This window comes from Eschrichtius robustus, chromosome 3, assembly GCF_028021215.1.
Source record: "Eschrichtius robustus isolate mEscRob2 chromosome 3, mEscRob2.pri, whole genome shotgun sequence".
NCBI lineage: Eukaryota > Metazoa > Chordata > Mammalia > Artiodactyla > Eschrichtiidae > Eschrichtius > Eschrichtius robustus.
This window is the reverse complement of record NC_090826.1, coordinates 23536707-23550235: the sequence shown is the minus strand read 5'-3', so window position 1 is coordinate 23550235 and position 13529 is coordinate 23536707. Positions and strand designations below refer to the sequence as shown.

The following is a 13529-nucleotide window of genomic DNA, read 5'->3' as shown; positions in this document are numbered from 1 at the left end:
CTTTTGGGGTGATAGAAATGTTCAATAACTGGATTTCGGTGATGGTTACATAACTCTTGTTTGTTTGTGTGTGTGTGTGTGTGTGTTCAATATTCTTTGATATTATACATAAGCTACATTAAAATGCCTTTCATTAAATAAAAGGCAACATTTTAGATACAGGGAATTTTAATTAAATAGGCATAGTTAAGACCAAAAAGATAAAGTAGACATTGCCAGCTTATCTTCAGCCCTTGCCTTAACAGGCTGGTAAACACAACTTGAAACATACAGGTGAGTCTTGCTCTGTTTTATGAAACAATAAAGGAATCTCCTCAGTACTTAAATATGTTAATATAACCCGTTGTATAGATCTACCTATAAAACCAAACTCCTATAGGTTTTGAGATGGCATTCACCATCTCTGTGAAAAGTTGAACATTACTAATCAAATTCAATCATATTTTTAGAAGGGGAAAACAGTGACAGCCCTTGCTGAACCAGAATTACTATCAAAATTCAAAAAGCTGATCATCGTTTAGCCACAAGCCAATCCTATTTAAATCAGGACTGTCCAACAGAAATATTCTATCAGCCATTCACCATCTGAATTCTGGTATATGAGATCAGTTTAGATACGGTATGCATAAAAAGGTCATAGACATTTCTGTGTTGTAATAAATAGGGCAGTAGCCACCTATTACTCATTAGTAGCTTTTTTGAGAGAAGTTACTAAGTCTACACTTTCTGCCTTCTTAATGCCATTGAAGATTACTTTTGTTCCAGGAATGTACTACTTAGGATTCTCCAAATACTCCCCAGTGATGCCTTTGTTCTTGTTGACATCTGCGTAAGAGAATCCAGGGTCCTGAACTGTCTTTCGCCCAAATAGAGCATGGAGGTTTGGTCCAGTCTTGTGCTTGCCTCCCTTTTCCATGGTAGGGCACTGGACACACTGCTGAAAAATCGTCTTGCCCTTCTCCACATCACCCACTTTGAAATTGTTCCTTTGTCATATGTGATGTGAAAGTTCCAATACCAGTTGGATGTCCACTTTCTCCACAACTCTTGAAGTTTACTAAAAATCACTGAATCATACTCTTAAAATGGGTGAATTTTATTATAACTTATATGTCAATAAAACTATTTAAAAGAAACAACTACATGGGAATGTCCCACAGAGCTGGCTAAATGAGGAAGACAATAGGTGATGGACGCAGTTCTCTGCCAGCTCCCATTTCCTTCTGAGAAAAGAAGAGGGAGCTGGAGAGTGGTCTTAGTGTTTTGGACCAGTCTTAGCAGGAACAACTCCCACAGCTCTTAGAATAAAGGCCCAACTCCATCCTGGCCAGGCCCTGCCCTCTCCAGCTTCAGTTCCCAACACTCTCCCATGCCTTATGTCCTCCCCAAATACACTGGCCTTCTTTCAGGACTTCATATTGATGTAGTCCTTCCCACCTCAGGGCCTCTGCATGTGCTGTCACCCCTACCAGAAACACATTTCGCTTTCTGCCTCGGTACCTTCTCATCAGTCTTCAGACCTCAGCTCCATTGTCTCTTCCTTGGGGAAGCCTTCCTTGATTTCCTGAGCTTGGTCAAATTCCTCTATGAATTGGTATCATAGACCCTTTCTCCCTATATAATTTACCACAGTAGCAACTTTTTATTTATTTGTGATATCATGACTCATGTTAGACCAGTTACCATGAAGATAGGAAACATGTCTAATTTGCTCACCATTGTATCCCAGGGCCCAGCACAGTGCCTGCCACATAGTAGATGCTCAGTTAATTGTTAATGACTTGCTGAAAGTTAAAATTCTAAACTTCTTAAGGTCAGGGGATTGTAGTATTCAAAACTTCTGTCATTTTGAGATATAACAACTCAATACATTATGCAATTATTATGTTCCTGAAACATTTCATGTGCCAGAGAGCAAAAAAAACTACAAAAAACTAGTAAAACCTGACCTTGAAGTTTACGGTTTCATCACTTAAGGAGCTTTTTTCTCTTCTCTAGCCAGGCTGAACAAGAAAACAGGAGAGAATGTACAAACTACCAGTATCAGAAATGAAAAAATGGTCATCAGTACTGATCCCATGGACATCAAAAAGATACTAAGGGAATAATAAGGGAACAACTTTATGCACACAAATTTGATAACTTAGCTGAAATGGACCAGCTCCTTGAAAGACACAAACTACCAACACTCACAGAAAGACAAATAGATAACCTGCATAGCCCTTCAGCTATTAAAGAAATCGAATCAATAATTCTTTTAAAGTCTTCCAAAAAAGCAAACAACAGGCCCAGATGGTTTTGCTGGTGAATTCTACCAAACATTTAAGGAAGAAATATTACCAATTCTCTACAATCTTTTCCAAAAGATAGAAACAGAGGGAACACATCTTAATTCATCCTATGAAGTCAATAGTATCCCAATACCTTAAAAAAAAGACATTATAACAAAAGAAAACTACAGATCAATATCTCTTATGAACAGACACAAAAATTATCAAGAAAATATTAGCGAATCAAATCTGACAATGTATAACAAGGATGAACATGTCAACCAAGTGGATTTTATTCCAGGTTTATGGGCTAGAAGACTCCGTATTGTCAAGAACTGTTAACATTTGAAAATGCAAGGATAGTTCAACATTTGAAAATCAGTCAGTGTAATCCACCATAGCAAAAGGCTAAAGAAGAAAAATCATACAATCATATCAACTGATGCAGTAAAAGCATTTAACAAAATCTAATGCCTATTCATCATCATTCAAAAAAAAACAAAACAAAAACCTCTCAGCAAACTAGGAATAGAGGATAACTTCTTCAACACAATAAAGAATATCTACAAAAAACCTACAGCCAACATCATATCAATACTTAATGGTGAGATTAAGATCAAGAATAAAGTAAGGATGTCTTCTTTCTTATCACTCCTATTCAACATCATACTGGAAATCCTAGCTAGTGCGATGAGACATGAAAAAGAAATTAAAAGCATATATATCATAAAGGAAGAAATAAAACTGTCTTCATTCATAGTTGGCATGTTTTTTTACAGAAAATCACCAAAATTCTGCAAAAATAAGTATAGCAAGGCCACGGGATACAAGATTAATATACAAAAGTCTATTGCTCTTCTACATACCAGCAAGGAACAAATGGAATTTGAATTTTTTAAATACCACTTACAATAGCACGAAAAAACCAAAGAACTTAGGCATATATATAACAAAATATATTCAGGATCTATATACTAAAAAACACTGATAAAAGAAATTTTTGAAGGTCTAAGTAGAAAAGACAGTCCATATTCATGAACTGAGACTCAATATTGTTAAGACATCAGTTCTTCGCAACTTGACATATAGACTCAATGCAATACCAGTCAAAATCCCAGTAAGTTATTTTGTAGATATTGACAAGCTGATTTATGTGGAAACATAATACTGAAAAAGAACAAAGTTGGAAGACTCACATTATCCAATTTCAAGATTAACTATAAAGCTACAGTTTTCAAGACAATGAAAGTTAGACACTTAGATCAGTGGAACAGAATAGAGAGCCCCAAAATAGACCCACATAAAAATAGTCAACTGGTTTTTTACAAAAGGGCATGGCAAGTCAATGGAGAAATAATAGTGTTTGCAACAAATGGTGCTGGCAGAACTGTATACCTATTTGCAAAAACAAATGAACCCAGGCACAGACCTTACATCTTTCACAAAAATTAACACAAAATTGATCATAGACCTAAACGTAAAATACAACCTATAAAATTTCTAGAAGAAAACATAGGAGAAAATCTAGGTGACTTTGGCAGCTATTCCCCCTGCCATCCCTCAGCTACCCTTCTGTGTATAGTTATGCCCCTTCTGGCTGCCCCACCAGCCTGAGAGATGTTGAAGGTAAACACAACCAGACATTAGTTACAGCAGTGAAAATAGAATTTATTCAATAACTACTGACACTAAGGGAAAGAGCTGAGCTCTACCCCAATCTGTGCAGAGGTGATTGGGTGTTTTAAAGGGAGAATGATGAGGAAGAGAGGCAATGGCAGGGTCTTGAGCAGAGTCAGGAAAGTGAAAAATTACAAAGAGTGAGAAGGAAGGTTGGTCCACGTAAAACCCGTCTGGGTTTGCTAAGTGGCACTCATTGAGGTAGGCTCCTGCCCTCCCATGAAGATTGGGAGACAGCAGCCATATCTTCAGGTGTTGGCTGCAACAAACAAAACTTCTTTTGGCATCCTTGAGCTTTGTCTGGCAGGCTCTTTAAGAGGGGCTAAGGACATCCTAGGGATGTGGCCTTGAGCTGTTAGAAACTGTTAGTGTTTTGTTCAATTCTTTAGAGCTAAGGTTAGGCTTAGTCAAAAGGAGGGTTCAGAGGAACCAGGCTGGAGTCCAATCAAGGAAAGAATTTTTGTCAGAAACCAGGGACATTTATTCATTCTGGGCTGTCAGTTCAATCTGCTTATGGTGCTTAGGGTTTTGTTAAATTTCCTGTGGCATCAGCTGCCCAGGTAAGTTCTTCTTAAAAGCCTTCTCTGTAAGAGAGTTGACAGTGCCAGTTTCCCTTGGAACATGGATCTTATTCATCTCTGTCCCCCCCAGTGCCAAGCACAGCACCCAGCTCTTAGTAAGAACATGGGAAAATACTGGTTGAATTGGACAGAACTTGAAACAGAAATTGAGAAGGTTTTTAAGGGTTGCATTGGAGCATAAAAGAAACGGGTTTATAAATCAAAATCATTTTCTGTAGCTCTCTGGAGAGTGTAGCATTTCAAGGAAGGCTTTGGAAATCTTTTGTAAAGTGTGGAACTGCTTTCTATTGAAAATAGTTCTGGCTTGTAAGGGTGTTTCACACACACGCATGAACTTGTGTGCACAAATTATAGAGATAATATATGATTTTTGGTAGAAAGAAAGAGAGAAGAAGGAGGTAGGTAGGAAGAAAGAAAGGGAAGAAGGGAGGCAGGAGACCAGGAAGGTAGGGAGGGAGGGAAGAATGAATAGACAGCTGGATGTATAAGCCTAAAGTTCAGGGAGAAGTCCAGGTTGAGATGTACATTTGGGAGCCATCAGCATATGAATGGCATGTAAAGGCCACAAGTCTGGTGAAGTCCCGAAGGGGGTGAGGGGGGATAAGGAGAAGAGAACCAATGGCAGAACTCTGGAATAACTCAAGGGTTACAGGTTGAGGAGCCAAGAAAGAACAAGCAAAGGAGATGGAGGAGGAGTAACCAGGGAAGCAGAAAAAAACAAGAGAGAGTGGGATCCCAGAGCAGAGAGGAGGGAAGGTTTGAGAGCCATGAGCAACTATTCCAAATACTGATCGGTCAAATGTCATTGAAAGTTGACCATTGGGTTTATCGGTGCATAGATAATTGATGACCTTGACAAGAGCAGTTATGGTGGAATGTGAGGGGATGAAATCCAATTAGAGTGAAGTGAAAAGAAACTAGGAGGAGGGGAATTAAAGATAGTAATAATCGTGACTTTTGTTTTATTGTAAAGGGAAACGAAAGTAGCAGAAGAGGTTGGATATTGACTTGTTTCTATTTGGGGCGATTAGAGAATTAATGGTGTGTCTGTACACTAATTGGAATGATCCAGAAGAGATGGGAACATTACTGATGTAGGCAAAAAGGGAAAGGATCTCAGGCACAAATGGCTTGGATAAGGGACATAGAGTTCATGTAATGAGAGGGCCTCAGTGCATGAGGAATTTTCCTGAGAGTCTCCCACACAGGCACATATCCTTCCAGATGCTCACTTATCTGTATACAAACCAAGATTATTAGAATCTTTATAATGCTATTTGTATTTTTCATCAGTCTACTTTCTTTATTCAAAAACACATCATGGACATTTTCCCAAGTCAGATAGTAGAGGCCAAACTCAATCATTTTAATGGCTGCTCCGTACTCAATGGTATGGATGTGCCATAATTTAAGTAACCAATCTCCTACTGATAGACATTTAGATTTCTCCAATTTTGCTATTACAAATAACATCGTAGTGAAGATCCTTGCATAGCTTTGTACTCTAGTGTGTTTCAGAATGATCAACTCCTAGAAGTTAAATTGCTGAGACAAAGGACACGTGCATTTTGAATTTTGATAGACACTGCCCAACTGTCTTCCGCTAAGGTTACCCCAGTGACTATCCCACCAGCAGGATGTGAGAGAGGGAGTGTAACACCGGGGAATTGGTTTGAGTTTGGACTTTCCATAGCAGACTTGCTTAAGGTAGTTCAGCCTGAAAGTACGTCTGTGTCAGAACCATAAGTGATAAACAATTGCCCTCTCATCTTCAGCCCGCAGGAATGTGCTGACCCCAGCTGGTCTGGGGAGCTGGAGAAGCGGAGAATTGGGACGGTGAGAGAGGAGAGAGGGGACAACGCGGGGCAGGAGGGCAGACCTGGGGAGCTGCAGGGAGCCGGGCTCTAGCCTTGTTCCTCAGACCACTCCTGTGGGGTCCCGCGCAAGTGGCTCAGCCTCTCACTGCCTGATCACAACAAACATGCTTGCGTGGATCCAGGGAGGTAGCAAACATGAAAATGAGATTGTAAATGTTGGGGCAGAGACTGCAGGCTGCCCACCGATAGTGACCCTCTTCTGCTTTCCTCCTAACATGACTGCTATTTTGTGCGGGACAACAATTTCCCCTACTTAGAAACATTACATTTCCCCTTCTGCAGGCTGTCATGTAACACAGCTCCCACCAATGAGACGGGGCAGAGGTGGCTGAGGGGCATTCTGGGAAATTCCCTGGAAGGGCAGGGGCCTCTGGCTTCTCCCAGAGGACCGCCAGCTGCCCAGCCTGAAAGGAGGCCCAGGTGGAGCAGCCACGCTGTGACCTCAAGTGTGTCCACACACCCTGAGTACACTGAGGGGAGATAGAGGAGGAGGCTGGCCAGATGGTATCTTGGAGCTGCTGGGCTTTCACCACCTCCCACCCCATTGATTCATTGAGTGAATCCCGCCTCACTGAGTGAGAAAAATAACCCCTGACTTGTCTAGAGCTCCACTGGTCGGGTTCCAGTTACTCTCAGGAAGGCCATTCCCAACTGTACAAGTGGCAGTGTGCAGGGTGACAGGGTACCAGACTGGACTCCAGGCACACTGGCCCACCCCGTCTTCACCACTGACCAGCTGTGTGAGGGAGCCCAGAGGGCTGGGCCCCTCTGAGCCCCATTATTTCATCTATAACTAGGGCAACAGTTACAGGGACTCCAGCCTTGCAGGGATCAAGGAGGATAAGTGACACAAACTCTTTGAAGGCTTCTGTCCTGAGACACAGGGGGCTGGCCCTGATCTCTGACTGGTGGGCAGCTGACCTTGGACAGCCCCCAACTGCTTTCTGGCCCTCATTTGTTTCATGTTTAACTAAGACAGTGGATACACCTTGCAAAGTGTGATACTTTTTAAGGGAGAGAGGTTGTCCGTGTGTAAATATGTGGATGGTTGATAGTCCCCATCAGAGGCCACAAGAAGGGCGGCTCAGGGCTCATGCAACAAGCAAGGCCAGTGGGGTGGTGGGAAAGCATCAGACTGGGAGCCAGGGGCCCTTCTGCCTGGATCGCTCTGCCTGCATTGGAATGCCCCTCCTCTCCTGGGCCTCAGTTTACCTCCTATAAAATGCAGGGTTTTGGCTAGATGGCCATGAAGAGTCTCACCATTTTTCATACTCTTGGAGTTAATTTTTCTGCTTTCACAGACCTACAGGGAGGCAGGGTCAGGTGGCAGAGGTTGGGGTCAGCTACCGATCAGGAGTGTGAAACGTGAAGCGCCCCAGGATCCTCTGAGAGAGTCTCCAGCAGGGTGCAGCTGGGTGTATCTACGGAGACATCTGCCCATGCTGGGGGGTTGGGGGCAGGGAGGTGATGAGGGACCCATTTTTCCACTCACCCAAGGCAGGACGGACTCTAGCCCATGTAGGCTGTCCTGCCTGGTTTGAGTGAGAGCCAGACTTGCCTTGCACAGCGTTCACTGTAATTCAGCAGCACCTCTGAACAGATGGACACCGGCTGGAACGACCTCTGCCTGGGAAGACCTGAGTCTTCTACTAATGAGCCATGTGACCCTGAGAGAGTCACTTAACATTTCTGGGTCTGTTGCCTTATCTCTAAACATAAGGATGTCACACCAGGTGCTTTTGAAGATCCTTCCAACACTAAAATATAGGATTCTGGATTTAGGATAATACTACTCACACTCTAATTAGACTACTGGGAAGATGAAGTAAGATCAGCCATGCTTCATGGATATTAGGCTTTTCTCCCACTATTCCTCTTGATCTTATACATTAGCTATTCTTGCCCTCTACCCTAACCCAGTGGAAGATATCTGTAGGCTGTTGCCATCCAGTATCCTGTCACCCTTTTACTAGTAAAGCTGTAATTTCCCCCAGAATTTCCCCCTCCCCTACTCTCAGCCCATCCCAGGCTTAGGCTGGATCAACCCCACCTCCAGATTGCAGGATCTTTCTTGATTGGATTAAGCCAATCACCACATTCCTTCCCACTGACCCAGATCGGTTCGGGGATAGGTGTGTGACCCTTGGAGCCAATGGGAATCGGCCCAGGACTTTTGATTTGTTGTTGAGGAAGCTCTCTCTTCTCTGCTGGACTCCAGTCTGGATGGAAAACCATCTGGCCTCCAAGAAGGGGGATCTGAGCATGGCCTTGCATGGGGGAGAGACACTAAAAGATGGGAGAACATCCTGGTGGCATCATTTGAGCCCCTGCAACAAGGTGGAACTAAAGGTTCATCCCTGAGCTTGTCAGTGGCATAAAACCAATAAATCCCTTCTGAGCTCAAGCCAGGTTTAAGCACTGAGGTTCCTGTCACAGGAAATGAAAGAGCCTAATGGCTGCCTCCCCTCCAGCATCTAAGTCTCCAAGCTGAGACCAGCACAAAACTTTGCCGTGTCAGCCTCTCCCCCAGGGGTGTGAGTCAGGTTCATCTCCGGCTGCCCCTTCTCCCCGGTTTCTTCCCTCCCAAGGAGGAAGCTGCAGAAACCACCCCATAATGGCATCTCCAAGGGCGAGGGCACATTATCCTCAGACTCTAATGAACCGAGCAGCTTTGTCACGGCCAGACCTGCATCACGCAGCGACCGTGAGGGCTGCTGACTCACCCTGTGCGTTCCTGGTGCTGACTTGCCTTCTGGCAGGAGGCGGGTTTGAGCTGGGAAGCCACGGGTCGTATTTAAGGTGGGGGTTGGACGGAAGCATTCGCACAGAACTCTTTAGAGTCAAGGCTCTGGGAGGGCTCTTAGAAGTGCCTTGCTCTGTAGATGTGCAGAGAGGTCACGTGACTTGCCCAGGGTCACACAGTGATCTGGAGACTGAGTTGGGCCCAGAACTCAGATCTCGCTGTTCTGAGTCCAGTTGCTCCTTTCACTCTGCCATGGCTTCTTCCCAGGATGCGATCTGTTTCCTCCCCGGGTCCTAAGCAGCCCCTCCCATAGAATCCTTGCTATCTCCCAGAGCCTACACTACACTGAACACCCCCAGTTATTCCATTAGCTGGCCCCGCATCGGTGGGTGCAGAGGGGATATGGATGTGTACCGGGGGGTCTGCTGCACTCATTCCCAGGGCCTGAGCTGAGCTCTGGGCTCAGGCACCGCCCTTCTTCTCAGATCTTATGGATGCCCTTCTTCACCCCGAGTCAGGATCTCCCCTCACCACCCACTCCCGGGCCCCACCGTGGGTGGAGCTCCGCCTGCCTGCAGGACACACCCTTGCTCTGTTTTGTTGCTGGAAGGCCTGGGCTGACCTCGCTGGCCATCTCTCACCTGCCCCAGTTTCTCTAAATGCTGTCTGGTCTCCTATCAGCCATGGCTGGGGCTGCCTCCAAAGCGCTGCTGTCTGTTTGAGCAGGAAAGTCTATTGCCCACATCCCTGAGTCTCCATGTCTGGTTGGCCTCGATGTAGACCCACTCTCCCACTGCCCAGTGGTGCCCAGAGCCTCCGCAGACAATCAGTGGTGGGACAGGGGAGGGCTGGAAGCCAGGGCTCCCCATCACCACCTCACCCAGCTCAGCAAGTCATCTGGCACCCAATTCAAGTCAACAGCCACTTATCTGAGCAGCTACTGTGTGCAGGCAGCGTGCTCAGAGCTTCCCACAGCCCCTCCTGTGACCCCCACCCCACAAGTGCCCTGTGAAGGAGGGTGCATCAGCTCCACCTTCCAGGTGGGGAAACTGAGGACCTGCCCCAAGGTCACCTCCCTAACCCTAAGACACCCTGAAGGGGATGCACACACATTCCCTCCCTCCCACTGCCCCTGCAGGGATGTGGTTTTCTGTAACCTCCAGGTACAACCCACTCTGCAGTCTCCCTTCTTAAATCCTTGGCCTTTGTTTACCTGGAATCATCCCATGGATCTTGCTGGGTAAATGTCAGAGACTGTCTCCTGGAACCAGAGGCCAGGACCAAGTGGCCAGCAGACCCCACAGCCCTGCTCCAGCGAGGGCCTTCTTCAACCACAGTCACCAAGGTGCTGCGTCTGCCCCACTTTGGACTTTGTGACAATCACAAGAGGGCTTGTTATCAGAACTGATTTGTGAGGGTTGAAAGGCTTCGGATGAAGATCTCTGCGATGCGACCGCTGGACTCAGGCAAAAATGCAAGGCCATCATCAGCTGTTTGGGTGAAACATGATGACTGTCATGAAATTTTAATTAAACTCTTACTGGCGTGAATAATTGAGCATGACGGTCAGGTGCACTGACTTCCTCAGGCCTGCTCTGGAAGGAGAAGCAGGGGCAACCTCGGTGTCAGGTGCAGGGCTCTGCAGGTGCCCCAGGTGCTGAGGGGGCAGCGACAGGACTTCACCCTCACCGGCCCCAGGAGTTGCCCCCATTATCTCTCACCTCAAGGGAGTCATTTTTCCCTGTTTCCTGCTCTGCTTGGCCCAGCAGGAAGCGGCAGGTGAGAGGAACAGATGGTAGGAAGAGACGGAAAAGCAAGAGGGGTTGAGGGTTGCAGTCTGGATTGCAGCTGAACCTCAGGTATAAATCGCGATTCTCCAGCTTGCTAGCTGTGCTATCTTTAGCAACTCACTGTACCTCTTTGAGCTTCAATTTCCTTAACTGAAAAATAAGGACCATAACTCCCATCATTTTAGAAATACTGATTATTTTCTCCTGACCCATCCCTCCCTGCTCAGCCCGCAGCCCCGAAGTTCCTCTCCCGCTCCCACACCACCAGCAACCCTCAGCTGATTAACAGTGTTGAGGTGCACACCTGGTCCACACTGGCCAAATTAGCAGATCTCCCCTCTCGGGAACCTCAGTTTGGAACATGGAGACAGAGTCACTAAACTGTGGCAGCCAGCTGTAAGAGGGGTAGCTCAGGGCAGGTAGGGGCCACCATTTTGGTGTGGCCATGGTGGGTCAGAGTGGGCAGAGGAGACCCCACCCCCGGCCGTACCACGTACACATACATACTCATGAATGAGTACAAGTGAAAACTGGGGAAGTCTGAGTCAGATGGGTGGGTTGTATCAATGTCAATCTCCTGATTGTGATATAGTCCTGCAGTTTTACAGGATGTTACCATTGGGGGAAACTGGACAAAGGGTACACAAGATCTCTCTCATTCCTTTCTTTTTTTAAAATTCAGCTGAATGTCAATTCCCCCACAGGATGATGAATGCTTGCCCAGCTGGGGGCTGTGGTAGGATCCATCTGGCCAGTGTCACCTGATTGTGTGGGCCAGGCTCCCGTTAGATCCAGTGAGGAAGGAGCTTACCTGGGCTGCCTTCTGTTGCCAGGTTGGGGCTAATAGAGGAACCGGGCCTGGGTCTCCTTCTTCTGTGGGTGAGCGGGATCTAAGACATCCTGCCGCCGTGTTGTGCCTCCAGTCCTGGGACCCTTAACCCGCCTGCTTTCCTCTGTCCACTTTACAGAGTGCTCCTTTGGTTCTCGTGTCATTTCCAGCAACGATAGTTATGCTTAGTGGGGAGGAACAGGGAAACACCTCTGTATTATTTCTTATAACTTCACAGGGCTCTTCAATACCTCCCCCCACAAAAAGGTTAATTTTTAAAATAAATTATATGCCAGAAATAAATAAATAAATAAGACTAATACCGCCAATCTCATTGCATCACTGTGAAAATTAAGTAAATTAACATATGCAAAGAACTTAGACCATGCCTGGCATGCAGGGGTGCAAGATGGATATTCATTCCTCTCCAAGAGTTTAGGAATGTTATGTTCCTAAAGTTTTTTTTTTTTAAAGGGAAAAAAAATTTTTTTAATTAATTTTTTATTTATTTATTTACTGGCTGCATTCGGTCTTCATTGCTGCACGTGGGCTTTCTCTAGTTGTGGCGAGGAGGGGCTATTCTTCACTGCGGTGCGCGGGCTTCTCATTGCGGTGGCTTCTCTTGTTGTGGAGCACGGGCTCTAGGCGTGCAGGCTTCAGTAGTTGTGGCACGTGGGCTCAGTGGTCGTGGCACACGGGCTCTAGAGCACAGGCTCAGTAGTTGTGGCGAACGGGCTTAGTTGCTCCGCGGCATGTGGGATCTTCCTGGACCAGGGATCGAACCCGTGTTCCCCTGCATTGGCAGGCGGATTCTTAACCACTGCGCCACCAGGGTCCCCCTAAAGTTTTTTTGAAGTTCAGAATAGAATTTTCCCTAAAACTCTGTTATAGACTGGGGTTGGACCAAAAGTCCTAATGGCTTCTACTACTACTAACCACGATAACAAGCCTTCTTTGGGGAAATGTAGTCCAAACGCCAGACACCAACAACACATCCTCCCTTCCCTGGGCCGTTCCCGAGAAACGGGGGAAAAAATTGTATGGGTACCCTAAGCAGAGAGAGCAAAGCAGAGTGAGACCAGGCTCTGTAGGCATAAGAAGTCAGAGTCAGGGTCGACGGAGACCAGGAGCATGAATGTGCCTCCGATTCGTGTCCCTTTAGAACACCAGTGATACCACCCACGGTTGGCTGGGGGCTTACTGTGCGCCAGGCTGTGTGGGCACCACCTCATTAATTCTCACCACCACTCTCCAAGGAAGGGACTGTGTTAACCTGTTTTATAGCTGAGGGAACTGACACTGAGAAGTTAGAACGGAACTTGCCAAGGTCACAGCTTGGATCTAAATCCCAAACCTGTGGCGACTCCACCCCTGGCCCCTGACCACTGCCCTCACTGCCCCTCTACTCCTGGGTGTCCATCTGTACAGCTGTTAGGGCTCATGTCCTCAACCACCCTGTGAGGGAAGGGCTGTTTATATCACTGTCCCCCATCTACAGATGAGGAAACTGAGGCCCAGAGAGGGAAGACAACTTGCCCAAAGTCACACAGCAGGGAGTTGGGGGATCCCCATGTGCCTAACTCCTCCTCTAGGGCTGCCTTGCCTGCCCCCCACCGCCCTCCCCACAACAATCCTCAGAAGAAAGCACAGACTGAGGCCCCCTTCTCCCTGGGGCGGGGGTGTCGTGGACTCACAGAAAAGCCTCCATTCGCGGTATCTCCTGTCCTGGTGGCCAAACCACTCTTTCTAGGTCTGCACCACA

The 13529-nt window shown here is 46.4% G+C and overlaps 1 pseudogene; it reads right to left on the bottom strand.

Moving 5' to 3' along the window:
* Positions 1-679: 679 nt before the first annotated feature.
* Positions 680-13529, bottom strand: part of LOC137760540 (cytochrome c-like) — a 38030-nt pseudogene continuing 25180 nt past the window's right edge.